The 14,372-nt window shown below is 42.2% G+C and overlaps 1 protein-coding gene across 1 annotated transcript in view; it reads left to right on the top strand.

The window, feature by feature from the left end:
- The first annotated feature begins 780 nt into the window (after positions 1-780).
- LOC126998929 (uncharacterized) overlaps positions 781-14,372 on the top strand; it is a 49,248-nt gene continuing 35,656 nt past the window's right edge. Inside the window, exon 1 of the mRNA XM_050861190.1 lies at positions 781-1,713. The gene's annotated coding sequence lies outside the window, so the exon portion shown is untranslated. The remainder of the gene's footprint in view (positions 1,714-14,372) is intronic.

The following is a 14,372-nucleotide window of genomic DNA, read 5'->3' as shown; positions in this document are numbered from 1 at the left end:
TTTTCTATACTGTTATTACTGTTTTATCATTATTATCCTGACTATTATATCATAGTCATCAATGCCACAACAACGTTTTATGTTCATGCGTTGCGTGTCCCCCATATTTTTGTGTCCCGTACTCGCCGTGTGCACCTGCCTCCCGCTGCACGGCTGGCAGTCTTCGTTCCTTGAAAACAAAAATTCTTGACGCTGTTGTGTAACTTTTTTCCGACACGAACGACTCAACTGGAACGTTTTTGTGATGCTCACTGGCCACAGTGCTGGACATGATTTTTATTTATTTATTTTTTCCTCGCCGCCCACGCAGCCCCTTGACCCGCGTCCCTGCCCGCCTCGGGTGTGAAAACTCACGTCACCCGCAGAGCCTCGGCGGCACGAGTACTCTTGTGCCGCGCCTAGGGATGTTCGTTTTAAAGGTATCTTTTTTTGTTGTCCTTTTTACTGTGACCAAAAAAATATTTATTCAAGGCTTTTAAAATTTTGTTTTTGTTTTTACTTCTGTGTGTATTTTAAATAGAACGAATAATCTATATTAAAGCTTTGCTCGTGCGTTAAGTAGCGCATCTAATAAAACCTTTGTTACAATTTAATTAAGCTTATTTGTTGTTGAAGCAATCTAACTGAACTGACTGTCTTTCCTTCTATCTACCTTTATTTATACTTTATTGCTCCTTCATTCACTCACGGTGGCAAGACTTTGATAAAGACGCTGTTGCTAAGTACTTAGTGTGGTGTTACTAAGTAATGGCAACTATCAAAAATAATTAGGCAAGTAATCTGATCCCTAGCAGCTTGTGGCTTCTATTGGGCAGTGCTTTAACAAAAGCAGTGAACGAGGTGGCATAAATAAATATGAAGCTAGCAAAAGCGTGTTCAGAGCCAGGTCTGTCCCACGAGGATGCCACACGCCGGGGATGAGACCGCAGAGACTCATCGTTGTGTTGTCATTATTTTGTTTCTCTTTCCCTCTTTGATGTTTCGTTTCCCTCTCTGGGTCCGGCTGATCGGCTGTCCCCGGAGAGTACACAGACACAAAGCTGTACCGTACTGCTCCCCTCCCAACACCAAGCTTGTGTGCCGATTTTACCTGCCCAAAATAAACTAACGGTGCATCAACAGGTACTATTGCTACACCTCTTGCTGTGCTGTATTTTAAGCCGAGTCAGCCCCATTCCCCTACAAAAGACAAGATCCATCAACATATCTCGATTGTTGCCGCATTACTGTTTTGCATTGCCTTCACCTGCCATAGATAATCTCAAGGTGCATCAACAGGCACGACTTCTACTTAACCTTTTGTTTTATCTTGGGGAAAATCAGTTCCTTTTCCCTTACAGCAAAAGAAAATAGAGGTCGGTAACAAATGATACCACCAAAAGTACACGAAGACACTGAGACACAGCTAAAGAAACATGTCAATGCTATCTCGTTAATGGTGTACCTATCTTAGTGTTGTATGTGTCTCCAATACCAAAGAAAGGTAAGAAACAAGTGCCAGACAAAAGGAATCAACGTTTTAAGATCGGCGTGTGGGGAGGAAGAGGCTGTGGGGGTCGTGCGGCCGGCAGCGGGGCGGCGGCAACAAGGGGTCGGGAGAGAGGTTCGCCGCCAGTCCGTCTGTAGCCAGTGTGTCATGCGAGTGGGGAAGCTGTGACCTTTGACCTTTAAGTGGTGACGTCATCTTTTGGGATTCTAACAGGTGTCCTACGGGTATGCTCCATTGAAAACGTGCTTAGTGTGTAGTGGTTCTCCGTGGGCGTGGGGCGGGCGATGGGGCGACGCCGGGGGTGGGTGGCGAGTCTTTGGCGCCCCGCACGCAGCCTCCCGAGTCTTGGGGAGCGAGTGACAAAGGTGGAGGGGAGACTTACGAGGGCAGGGGAGGAAGGGAGGAAGGGAGTGAGGGAGTGAGGGAGGAACGGAAGGGCAAGCATCTCTTCGGTCACTCACTCACAAGGACTTACAAGGAAAGAAACTGAATATATAATCTGGTGTTAGTATTTTTTTTTTTGTTATCGTTGAGGGTGATTTATAATGTGACCACCTGACCCTTCCCTCCTTCTCTCCCCCCTTACCATCCGTTCTTCTCATACCCCCTCCTTTCTTCCCTTTTTCTTCTTCCTTCTCTTTCACTCATGTATCCATCTGTCTGTCCTCCATTCCGACATGAATCTGCCTTCTTCATACCTCTTCCTTCTTTTACTTCCCTCTCCTTCTTTATTTTTTCTCACCCCTTACCCTCCCTTTCCCTTATATCCCATCCTTTCTTCCCTCTTTCTTCTGCCTTTTTTTTTCTCCCATACTTTTCATCTGTCCCTTTCCGCCATCCCTGTACCTCAATGCCAGAATACCTCTTCCCCTCCAACACCTCTTCCTTCTCCATCCCTCTCTCCTTCCCTCTACCTGCGAACACTTGCCCCCTACCTTCAGTCTCTCCCCTCACCCTCCTTCTACCCACCTCTCTCTTTGTTTTTTCCCTCCTGCCTCCCCTTCCCTTCTCTTTCCTCCCTCCCTCCCCCCCTCTTTCTGCCGAACCTAATAAACAGTTTTACGACGATGACGAAAACGTTAAATGAAACAAACGGTGCCGCGGATGTTTTCTATTCTTTCGCATTAATCTTACCTTTCATGGCTAGTGAAAAACGAGGAGACTGAAGCGAGTGATTAAGAAAACTCATGAATTCCTTGAAAACGTGGAGAGAAATGCGCCCGAATATGAAGAGGATAATGAATTGGGATTTTTCCTTTTTTGTTTTACATTCACAATTCTTTCCACTTTCCTTACGTTTTTATTTTAACTATTTCTTCCTACCCACCCACCCACACACTCTCTCTCTCTCTCTCTCTCTCTCTCTCTCTCTCTCTCTCTCTCTCTCTCTCTCTCTCTCTCTCTCTCTCTCTCTCTCTCTCTCTCTCTCTCTCTCTCTCTCTCTCTCTCTCTCTCTCTCTCTCTCAACTCACCTTTACCTGACCAAAACGCAGTCAGTGGCATGATACTCATAATTGTGTTTTTTTTAATTATCACAAATTCATGTTCCTTTAAAGAAACAATATTTTACCGTTGATAAAGTGAATAATAGCCTTATCAAAGAAAACTGTCTCAAAAACTCGGCCCCATAAAATACTAGTTTTCTCTCCAAAATGATAAAGCGGTTGCCAGAAAAATCACGCTTGTAGTTATACGTAAATAGAAAAAAACACATTATCGATATTCACACTTTAAATCTCAGCGTCTGGTGACTATTTTTAGCCACGACGATTTTTTTTCTTCTGGTTTTACTTTACACTAAATCACTCTTTCCATTTGTCTCTTCCTCCTCGTTAGCGATATCAAATATTTCTCTTCTTGTGTAGCTCCTTTGACGGCAGGAGCTCAGGTGTGCCAGGTGAAGGGGACCAGGCCTCAGACTGTAGTTAAAGGGACTGTTTAGGAGATAACCAACAACAGACAGACTTACGAACACAATCACTCTCTCTCTCTCTCTCTCTCTCACACACACACACACACACACACACACACACACACATCATTCTGTACTTTTGTTAGGCCATTCGTAGATAGAAGCCAAGTCGACAGCAAAATATCAGAGTGTACACATGGGCAAGTTTTAGTAAGATAACAAGATTCTCGGAATAATAAAAAAAACAAAAAAAAAACAAAGGTACCATTATATTTTTTTTTTATGAATAACTACGTCAGTGGCAAAGTTGAATATCTCTCTGACTCAGAAATCAATGAAGAATGGTTGAGGTGTGAAAGACAAATGGGATACAAAGAGTGGAAAAGAGCGAAGTGAAGTGGATTTACATGGAGATAACTGGTGATGAAACTAGTGAAATAAGTGACAAGTTGAGAAAAAATAATAAGAAAAAAAAGAGTAAAAAGTACCTGCATATAGAAGCGGGTGTTTGTGGTACTCTCCGGAACTGGTTGGTACTAATTCAAATAAGAAAACTAGTTAGAACGTCCAATAATAAAAAAAAAGATGAAAAAAAATCTGCCTCAAGTCCTTCAACGTTCAAGGCTGATCAAGTTAGACAGAAACTTACTAACTTTTAAGGGTGTGTCACTTCCACACACATACAGGGTGCAAAGTGGCTATGATGAGGCGCCTATAAAATATGTTAATCTTGAAAACAAAGCTGAGGCCCGGTGTCTGTGGGTTCTCGTGTCGGAAACCAGATAAGTAAAAACTGAAGTGCAGGGAACGTGTTTACCTCGAATGGAGCACCTGGCGGTCCTGTAACGACTCAATTTGGCCCGACATCGACTCTAATGCAAGTTTACGGCTGCTAATTATTTGGCTTTGGAGGTCGATGATCACTCGGAATGGCCTATCGACGCAATCTGCCCGCGCGTGTACCTGGGCACGGGGCGCGGGGATACGGCGGACAGACGGGGACACGAAGGAGTCTCAACGATTAGCACATTTTCATATCAAAGCGCAGAGCAGCTTCCTCGCGCTGCCTGGAGTCACGAGTCACCGAGTTTCTGGATGAAGGGAAACAATTACACGGGGGATCGATGCGCCCCTCCCCCCTTCCCCTTCCTCTTTGACACAACCCTCCTGTTCCCCTTGATTCTCCTCCTCCTCCCCACTGCCTTTCCTTCTTTTCCTTTTTTTGTCTCCTCCTTCTCCTCCTCCTTCTCTTCCTCCTCCTCCTCTTCCTCCTCCTCATCCTTCTCCTTTTCCCCATTGCCTTTCCTCCTCTTCCTCTTTTTATCTCCTCCTTCTCCTCCTCCTTCTCTTCTTCCTCCTCCTCTTCTTCCTCCTCCTCCTTCTCCTCCTCCCCATTGCCTTTCCTCCTCTTCCTCTTTTTGTCTCATCCTTTTCTTCCTCCTTCTCTTCCTCCTCCTCTTCCTCCTCCTCCTTCTCCTCCTCCCCATTGCCTTTCCTCCTCTTCCTCCTCATGTCTCCTCCTTCTCCTCCTCCTTCTCTTCCTCCTCCTCTTCCTCTTCCTCCTCCTCCTCCTTCTCCTCCTCCCCGTTGGTGCCACTGGGTCGAGGGTGACAAAGTGGGTCACCCGGAGGCGTCACTCTCCCCCGCAGCCTCCACATCCTCGCACTCCCGCACACTTTGCACCAACCAAAGCGTGTTTCTTTGTTTGTATGTTTTATGCATCTCCTCCTTCTGTTTACTTATTGATTTAGCTACTCCCTTCGTCTGTCTGTTTAACTATCTTCTTCTTTTTCTTCATCTTCTATTTTTTTCTTCCCTCTTCTATTTTTATCTCTTTTTTTTCTTTTCCTCTTTCCGTTTTATCTTCTTCTTCTTCTTCTTCTAATTCTTCTTTTTTTCTTTATGCTTCTCCATTTTTAACTCTTTGTTGTTGTTCTTCTTCCTCATTTTCTTTTTCTTCTTCATTTTCTTCGTTTTTTTCTTTCTCTTCTGTTTCTTCACCTTTTTTACCTTTTTTTTTTGTTATTTGTCGTCGTTCTTGTTCTTTTCCTTCGATCATCATTATCATCATCATCGTCATCATCATCATCATTTCGAAATATGCTGCCGTCACTCCACACTGATAACACGGAAGCGAGTATAATGAAAAGCATAAAAAAGGATTAGAAAGACGAAAGTAACTTATAGAAAAAAATACATAAAAGAACTTGCATCCATATATCTGGTTTGCATTGATTGGTTGGATTAAGTCTCTAGATTGACTACCTGTTTTTTTTTTTCTCTCTCTCTCTCTCTCTCTCTCTCTCTCTCTCTCTCTCTCTCTCTCTCTCTCTCTCTCTCTCTCTCTCTCTCTCTCTCTCTCCAATATTTTTAGGCGCTCTTTATTTTCTCCTTTCATAATATTATTTTCACTTTCCCTTGTTCCCTCCCATTTTTTTATTCTATTTTTTTCCAGTTTCCTTATTTTCATTTCATAGTCTTTCCCTTTTTTATTTTTATTTCTTCCTTTATTTGTTTTATCATTTTCTCCTTATGTTTTCTTTTTTTCTTCCTCTCTTTCTTTCTTTCTTTCTTTCTTTCTTTCTTTCTTTCTTTCTTTCTTTCTTTCATTGTTTCTTTCTTTCTTTCTTTCTTTCTTTCTTTCTTGCATTGTTTCTTTCATTTTTTCTTTCATTCTTTCTTTGTCTTTTTTTCTCTTTCTTTCTCTTTTTTTTCTTTCTTTTTTGTATTTCTCACCCACTCACTCTGTGTGTGTGTGTGTGTGTGTGTGTGTGTGTGTGTGTGTGTGTGTGTGTGTGTGTGTGTGTGTGTGTGTGTGTGTGTGTACATTTCTCATTCTCCCTCTTCTATCTCTCTCTCGCTCTCTTTTCCTTTTTCCTTTAACTTTGAATTTTCAGCATGTGGCCATTTCCCTTTTCTAACCTCCCAGAGAGTCTTTCTTCGTTATGCTAATTCTCAGCCATTGCTAGCACGTTCACACACACACACACACACACACACACGCATATGCTGGCGTCACTTACAACCCGCACTGACTGGTTTTCTTATTTTTCTTCGTTCCATTGTTTCGGAAGCACGACTCTTTCTGCTCCCGTGTGCGTGGTGGTGCTTTCGAGGCCTTGTTTTTCCTTTATCTTGATGGTGAGAATGAGATGCTCTTTACGCATTCCAGAGGCGTTCAGTGGCAGCATCTTGTCTTGCCTCCATGTCGAAGTATTTCTCGACGACTCAACTCGCTTTTTCTGTTTCGTTGGCACGTCTCGACTCTGTGTGTGTGTGTGTGTGTGTGTGTGTGTGTGTGTGTGTGTGTGTGTGTGTGTGTGTGTGTGTGTGTGCTCGTAAATGTCTGTCTGTCTGTCTGTGTTTGTCTGTCTGTCTGTATTTTGTCCTCCACTTAATTTTATTCTTTCGCGATCCAGTTTGGTTGAGTTTTTGACATTATTTAATTAACTACCGACGCATGTGTGGCTGGTATTAATATGCGCCACTTCTGGTACGTTTTGTTTATACTGTTTTCCTTATTGCTTCTCATTTTCTTTTTTTTTTCCTCCTTGCCGTTCCCATAAAAGCCATTACATAGATCAATAAGTAATGTTTATTTCATTATGGACATTGTGAGCGGCTTATTTTCTCGACTTTAATACACCCTTGAGTGCCTTTCATTTTTCTTTTTTTTCCTTTAGCTACCATTTCAGTTCCTAGATGTACGTTTTATCTTTACTCCTTTTGAACATGCCGGCTTGCTGGATATTCCTCTACTCCTTTTCAACACCCCGGCTTGGTGGATATGCCACTTTCCTTTGATGTTTTCTCAAGTTCTCATTTCCACACTATCATGTTTTTTACCACTTTTCCTCTCGTAAGCATTTCATTCATCCATATCATTTCTTTCCCCTCGTGGTAGATATGAAGCCTGGCTGGGTTTGCTTCTTCTGGCATTGAAGGAATCGGAAAAAAATAGACTGGGCAGCGTTGTTTAAAATGAAAGAATGACGAGTTACAAGTTACAATGATTAGTTTCTGAGGGTTTGTGAGGCTCATGAGTGGAATGAGGTGAAAAGGGAAGGGGGAAGAGGGAGACGTGGGGTGGGTGGAGGAAGGAAAGGAAGGGAGTGACACTGAAATAAAGGAAGAAAAGCGGGATGGATGGGGGAATGAACGAAGGGATGACTGAAAGGAAGAACGGAAGGGAGTGACATTGGAGTGATATCATAAAAGAAGAAAGAATGAGTGAATAAAGGAGGGATGACAGAAAGAAGGGGAAAAAAGAAAGAAAGGAATGACAATGAAATGAGGTAAGGAGGAAGAAGACTGATGACCTGGGATAAGAGAGGGAAAAGAGGAGGGAGGCGGGTTGGCTGGATGGAATGATGGGAATGACGAGAGTGGCCGAGGCGGTGGAGCTATGACATTTTGATGGCCCTCTGATGACTCGAGGAAGTTTTTGATGGCGAGGGGAAAGTTAAGGTAACTCAAATAAGGTGTGGGGAAGGCTGAGAATTGTGATGAAACGCGGCTTTAAAAGTTCCTCTCGGCACTGGTGAGGCAAAAGAGAGAGAGAGGGAGATGAGAGAGAGAGAGAGAGAGAGAGAGAGAGAGAGAGAGAGAGAGAGAGAGAGAGAGAGAGAGAGAGAGAGAGAGAGAGAGAGAGAGAGAGAGAGAGAGAGAGAGAGAGAGAGAGAGAGAGAGAGAGAGAGAGAGAGAGAGAGAGAGAGAGAGAGAGAGAGAGAGAGAGAGAGAGAGAGAGAGAGAGAGAGAGAGAGAGAGAGAGGAAGCAAAAGAAAAATAATTATGTTGTTGTAGGCTCAAAATTCCACAATGCAGTGTTTGTTATGATGCTAATGATGAAATATAATATGCCAGCCACTGGAAACTCGTGGCGGTTTTTTCGAAGTGAAAAATCGATTACGGTGAAGTGACCTACGAATGCCTTGAAAATATAAAGAACAAAAACTATGAAAAAAATGAAATGGACTTTAGCCTAAAATTATCTAATGTGAAACTGTTTGAAATGTCAAAAGATACATCAACTTGAAAACGGAAGTGATGAGAATAAATGATAAAAACAAATCAATGCCAAGTGCTAAAATATTAAGGCAACGAAAGCGAAAGATAAAAAAAAAAAAATGATATAAAAACGTGATTTTGCAACCCCAGAATAAAAAGTTGATGTATCCCATTACGAGGAAATGTTTGCTGATTGCGAGTGGCGTAATTGGCAATGAGTAAAATTTTATGTTATCGATACTGATGCGAAAATAGTTGGAATTAAAAGTAATATTGAAAGTGATAATGTCAAAAGGTTCCGAAACACACACACACACACACACACACACACACACACACACACACACACACACACACACACAGACGCACACACACACACGCTTGGATGTTACCTGCATGTTTCGGGTTCAGGAGACTCAGCCAGGTGAGTACTGACTTACGGTTCTGTTCATACTTAACGAAACACAGCAACACCCAAGCATTGGAAACACATGAAGCAAAAACGAGTGATAAATGTGATGCAGTGAAGTGATATAGTGAAGTGGTATAAGTGAAGTGGTAACAAGATGCGTAATTTTTTTCATGCAATGGAGTCGATATTTCTTTGTTTCTAATATTGTAGAAAATACATTTATTATTGCACGAAGAAATTAATAATGCGATTTGTGTTGTGATGCGAATACTATAGAAGCACTATTATTTATTTTTGGCTGAATGATGGAGCATGACAATTTTCCACTCACATTAAAAGAAATGTGATAATTGTTATGGAGGCGAGGTGGGGAAACTTTAATGTTCCGTTAAATCCATGTTGCTGTGCTGTAAAATTTCATAATGCAGAAAAAAAAATTATGACCACTAATACTCCTCCCGAGTGGTAGAGAGTTTTAGGTTTCCGTTCCCTCTTTTCGATAAGAGAATCGATGTATTTAAGTGTGGAATAAAAATGTACAATGAAACTTATCTCGTGATGCTGCAGAGAAGAACAACTGCTCTGATAGGGAAAAGTGACTGAAAATATGGAATGGCAGTTTTCTGTTACCATACATATAAATAATTGTAGTGATCGTTATTACATTAATGGAACAAAAGATGCACAATGAAATTTACGTTCTGATGCAAAACAAATATAACCACGACCCGAGTTTTTAAGAGCGATATTCAATAACCGTATTTTTAATAGTTCTGAAAGGCTTTCGTTCTGTTTTGTGCAATTGTGACAATCTAATTCAGTAACAGCAGCACACAGCCAAGGGCAATGACTTCAATAATGTCCATACGGGAAAATAAACGTTCCACATGGCTGCTCTGAGAATGGGGAAGAGAGAAAAACAAAATTCCACAGCTTCCTTTCCGTGCATTAAAGAGAATATATGGTAATGACTACAGTTACAGCAGGCAAAAAAATACGGTTGCACACACACACACACACACACACACACACACACACACACATAAACACACACACACACACACACACACACACACACACACACACACACACACACACACACACACACACACACACACATAATAAACCTGTAACAATAAAAACAACAAAAACAAAAGAAGAATAGATAAACATATACTGCATTCAGTTTCTCAAATGGTCATGAAACAAAACATCAAAAGAACCACCCCAATCAAATTTCAATGAAAAACGTAAATGACGGAAGTAGTCGAATTCCGATCATGAATGTTCTTTGTTAGTCGAGGACAGAAAGCTGAGGTGAGACGAGACATTGAGGCGAAGCAGGTCGAGTAAGAGATGAGGCATGTAAGATAGGGCAGACACATAAGTGAGAATGACCGAGATTATATGAGTAGGGCTGAGCTAATCCTGGTGGAAAGGGTAAGCAGTTAGAGAAGAGCCGAGACAGGTTGAGATGAAGTGAATCAGGTCGAGTGGAAAAGGTAGAGACGGGCAAGGGAGAGCTGAGGCAGACCAAGTATAAAATTAAGGATTAGCGAGGCAGAAATATGAGATAGGCTGGATGGAAGGAGTAGCCATGAAGAAGAGAGGTGTGAAATGTCAAACTGAGATGAGGCAGCTCAAGTAGAAAGGGTGGATAGGTAGAGGAGAGCTGAGGCAGACCGAGTTTAAAAATAAGGAATAGGGAGACAGAAAAAAATAGGCAGGCTAGGTGAAAGAGGTAGGCAGGCAGAGAAGACCTGAGGCTCGAGTGGAGGTGAGAGAGGCCGAGTCGAGAAATGCAAGACCGGCAAGGTGAGGCTGGCTGAGTGGAGTGTCCTTTAAAACCAGCGAGCACCAGGAGGAACCCGATGACCTGGAGGCTCCGATTACCCAAGACACTTAAAGAGAATACCTTCCTGGAAACCCACGCGAGGAGAAGACCGGTGATGACTTCATGCTCGTAGGGGATGGGAAACAGGAGGAGGGGAATCCATGCGACCGAGGGTGCCAAAGAGGTGGGAGGAGGAGACTTGGTGCTTAGCGGGGAGAGAGGAGAAATGAGTTCGAGTGTGCCAAGAGGGGGAGCATGACCTGGTACTCGGAGGGGAGAGAGGGAGAGGGGGAATATCCTTGTGTATGAGCGTGCCAAAAGGGGGAGCGGAACAGAGGTCAGGATATCCTAGAATATATGACATAGGGAAAGGAGGAGGTATCAAGGCAATGCTGGTGGAATATAAATGAGAGGAGCAAGAGGGGATGGGGAGAGGGTGAGGAGAGTGGGAATAAGGAGAATCATGAAAGGGAGATGGAGAAGAAAGAGTGATGTTGATGGGTGAGGAGAGCAAGGAGGAGGAAATAGGAGAAGTGAAGGTAAAGAAGGTAATGAATAGTGGTAGGCGTGATGGTGGAAGAAGGAAAGGTGGTGGTAAAAGTGGAGGAAAGGGAAAAGTGATGTGGAAATATGATGGCGGATATAAAGGTCAATGTAAATATGATGCGAACTTATAACACACAAAAAAGGTCTGTGAGGAATGTGATAACAGAAGTTACATCATGCGAGAGAAAAGAGAGACTATTCACACGACAATAGACACTTGCGACCGGCCACTTAGATGTCATGAAGCGCAAAATAGTGAACACGTTTGCAGCCTTGATGTCCTTCAGGCAGCACCAATGTATTCCAACCGAATGTTCCTGACCAAGATAATGCTTCCAACGGTGACAAGTTTAAAGTGCTGTCTTTCTCCGAGATCGAAGAATTGATGATTTATGATTGTAATTGCAATTATATGAAACAATACTAAAATAACAATATCAGGTTGACGATATATAATAATATTGATGCTGATTATACTGATATCAATGATGATCATTATGATGACGAAGACGGTGATGACAGTAATTTTGATGGCAGATAGAGTACAATAAGAATAGCATATTATTAATAATAACACATGTAATGCTGTTGTAGATGGGGATGATGATGGTGATAATGATGGTGATGATGATGATGTTGATGATGATATTCTACTACTACTACTACTACTACTACTACTACTACTAATAATAATAATAATAATAATAATAATAATAATAATAATAATAATAATAATAATAATATAATGATAATAATAGTAATAACAACAATGTAAATAAACCATCGACAGCAAAAGCAACAATATCATATAGAAAAATAAAACTTTCTCAACAATTCAGGTTAAAAAATTTTTTTTTTAAAAAGCGTAAACGACAGCCGAGACACACGTGGCACCGAAGCGGCAGGTGCGGCGGGCAGGTGAGAGACAGGTAGATGAGGAGCAGGCCCCCCCTCGTGTCCCTTGTTACTCGACGACCGGAGGCTATGAACGAGTCTCCTTGAGTCACCTCCCACCAGATGCCTCTCGATGGAGGCTAAGTTTGGTTCACCAGTTTATACGCCCCTTCCCAATTAGTACTCAAAAAGTCAAAAGATTATAAAGATATCCGAATACTTGCGTTTAAAAAGCAACTATTTATAAAAAAAATAAAGAGTTCTGATCAACCTTAAGTTTGGTAAAATTAGGAAAGAGGAAAACCAGGAGAATCAAAGAGTAAGAAGAATTAAGAAGTGGAAACGGTTAAGGAAAAGTATGGTGTTCATTGGTGGTGAGAAAATAAAGATAGAGGAAAATGAGGGAATGTAGAATTTTCTTCTGATATATTATGCGCTAAACAAAAATATTAAAATAAGCCCACCATGCAGCACCGACACATGAGAAAAAAAAGTGTCTTTTTTTTTTTTTTTTTTTTTTTTACGTCGCGGCCTATAGCGCCGGTAGGCTTCTTCCCGGTGGGGCCTGATGGTCGGCCCAAGGCTTCTTCCCGGTGGGTCCTGACGGTCGGCCCAGCCCGTTCTGGCGCAGGCGAGTGTTTATAGTGGCGCCATCTTGCATTGGCTCATGCTGCCCTCCCGGAGCTCATCTTTAATCCTAGAATCTAGAGTCCGGGTGTATAGGTGGTCTTCTGGACAGCATGTGGGTAGTTTTAAGCCACTCGGCGGCGGCTGAAAAATCCCAGCTTGGTGGCACCGGGCGGGGATTGAACTCGCGTCCTCCTGAACGCGGTGCTGTTCCTCTGTCGATTCAGCCACCGCCTCCTCTACATACTTACGATGTGAGTCTTAAGTCACAGGAAAAAAGCAATACAGTAGAGGCAAGACAAAGGTGAACATGAGTAAACGGAAATATACATGCACGAAGTTATCCACGCATAGAGCATTAGAAATGAGAACATTTGATAATAATAAATGAAAGACGTGTAGGTAAGTAGAGATAAACTAATATACACGAATAAACGTGCAACACTTCAAACATTTTTAGGAATATCTCTTGTCCTTCGCCTGCCTCCTCGACCGCATATAAGAACAGTGTGCAAAGGAGGAATGAAAATGTATGAACAGGCATATTATTTAGGTGAAAGACATGTACAGGGAGACAAACACCAGATAATCAAAACATGTGTAGATAAAGTGACATACTACACATACAGATAAACGAGTGATATCCAAATTCCCATACAAGTGGAGAAAAACATCCAGGAAATGTAACAAGTGCTAATGTGTACGAATAGACGAATCATACTTAAATGCCCACGTCGACAGGAACACTGAAAACAAATAAATAAGCAGGTGAACAAAACACGTGAAAACACATTTCTTACATAAACAAAGAAAACACTCAGCAGGTGGAAGGGATCTGGCTATGTACGATAGTGGCAAGAAAATGGAAATGTCAAGGGCAACAAATGGTTCAGTGTGGGAGGTGGAGATACATGTGGCCGTCCGCTCAGGTGTAATAGAAAGCAGACAGGTAGGCGGGCTTGTAGGATATGTCCACCAAATTGTACGCGCCATCTCGGTGAGTACCATATCAAGAAAGAAAAAAAACTACACCGTAAAATTGACAAAGTGTAAAAGTAAACTATGGTAGAAATATAGATCGTTTTGTTATATGTTTTTTTTTTCTGGATGTGAATATTAAACAGGGTGAGTACACATTGGTAAACAAACTGCCTCATAAATATCGCAGAGAATATTTTACTACTGCAAGCAATTAAAGATTCATACATAAAACAACGACCAAAACAAAAGTGAAGGCTGTCGTGTATCAAGTGTTGATATATTGAATATTGCAGCTATACTATCATGTCAGTGTCTCTCGCGGAGCGTCCATTCCGTTGTCTGTTTGCCTGTCTGTCTTTTTGTCTATCTATCTGTCTATCTGAATGACTTTCTGTCTGTCTGTCTGGCTGGCAGGCCGTATGTGCAGGCGTTTCCATAGTATGCAACTGTGTGTGTGTGTGTGTGTGTGTGTGTGTGTGTGTCAGTGTGTGTGTGTGTGTGTGTGTGTGTGTGTGTGTGTGTGTGTGTGTGTGTGTGTGTGTGTGTGTGTGTGTGTGTGTGTGTGTGTGTGTGTGTGTGTGTGTGTGTGTGTGTGTGTGTGTGTGTGTGTGTGTGTGTGTGTGTGTGTGTGTGTGTGTGTGTGTGTGTGTGTGTGTGTGTGTGTGTGTGT

This window comes from Eriocheir sinensis, chromosome 15, assembly GCF_024679095.1.
Source record: "Eriocheir sinensis breed Jianghai 21 chromosome 15, ASM2467909v1, whole genome shotgun sequence".
In the NCBI taxonomy this organism is placed as follows: Eukaryota; Metazoa; Arthropoda; class Malacostraca; order Decapoda; family Varunidae; genus Eriocheir; species Eriocheir sinensis.
The sequence above is the reverse complement of the archived record's forward strand: the minus strand, read 5'-3'. Positions and strand labels throughout refer to the sequence as shown.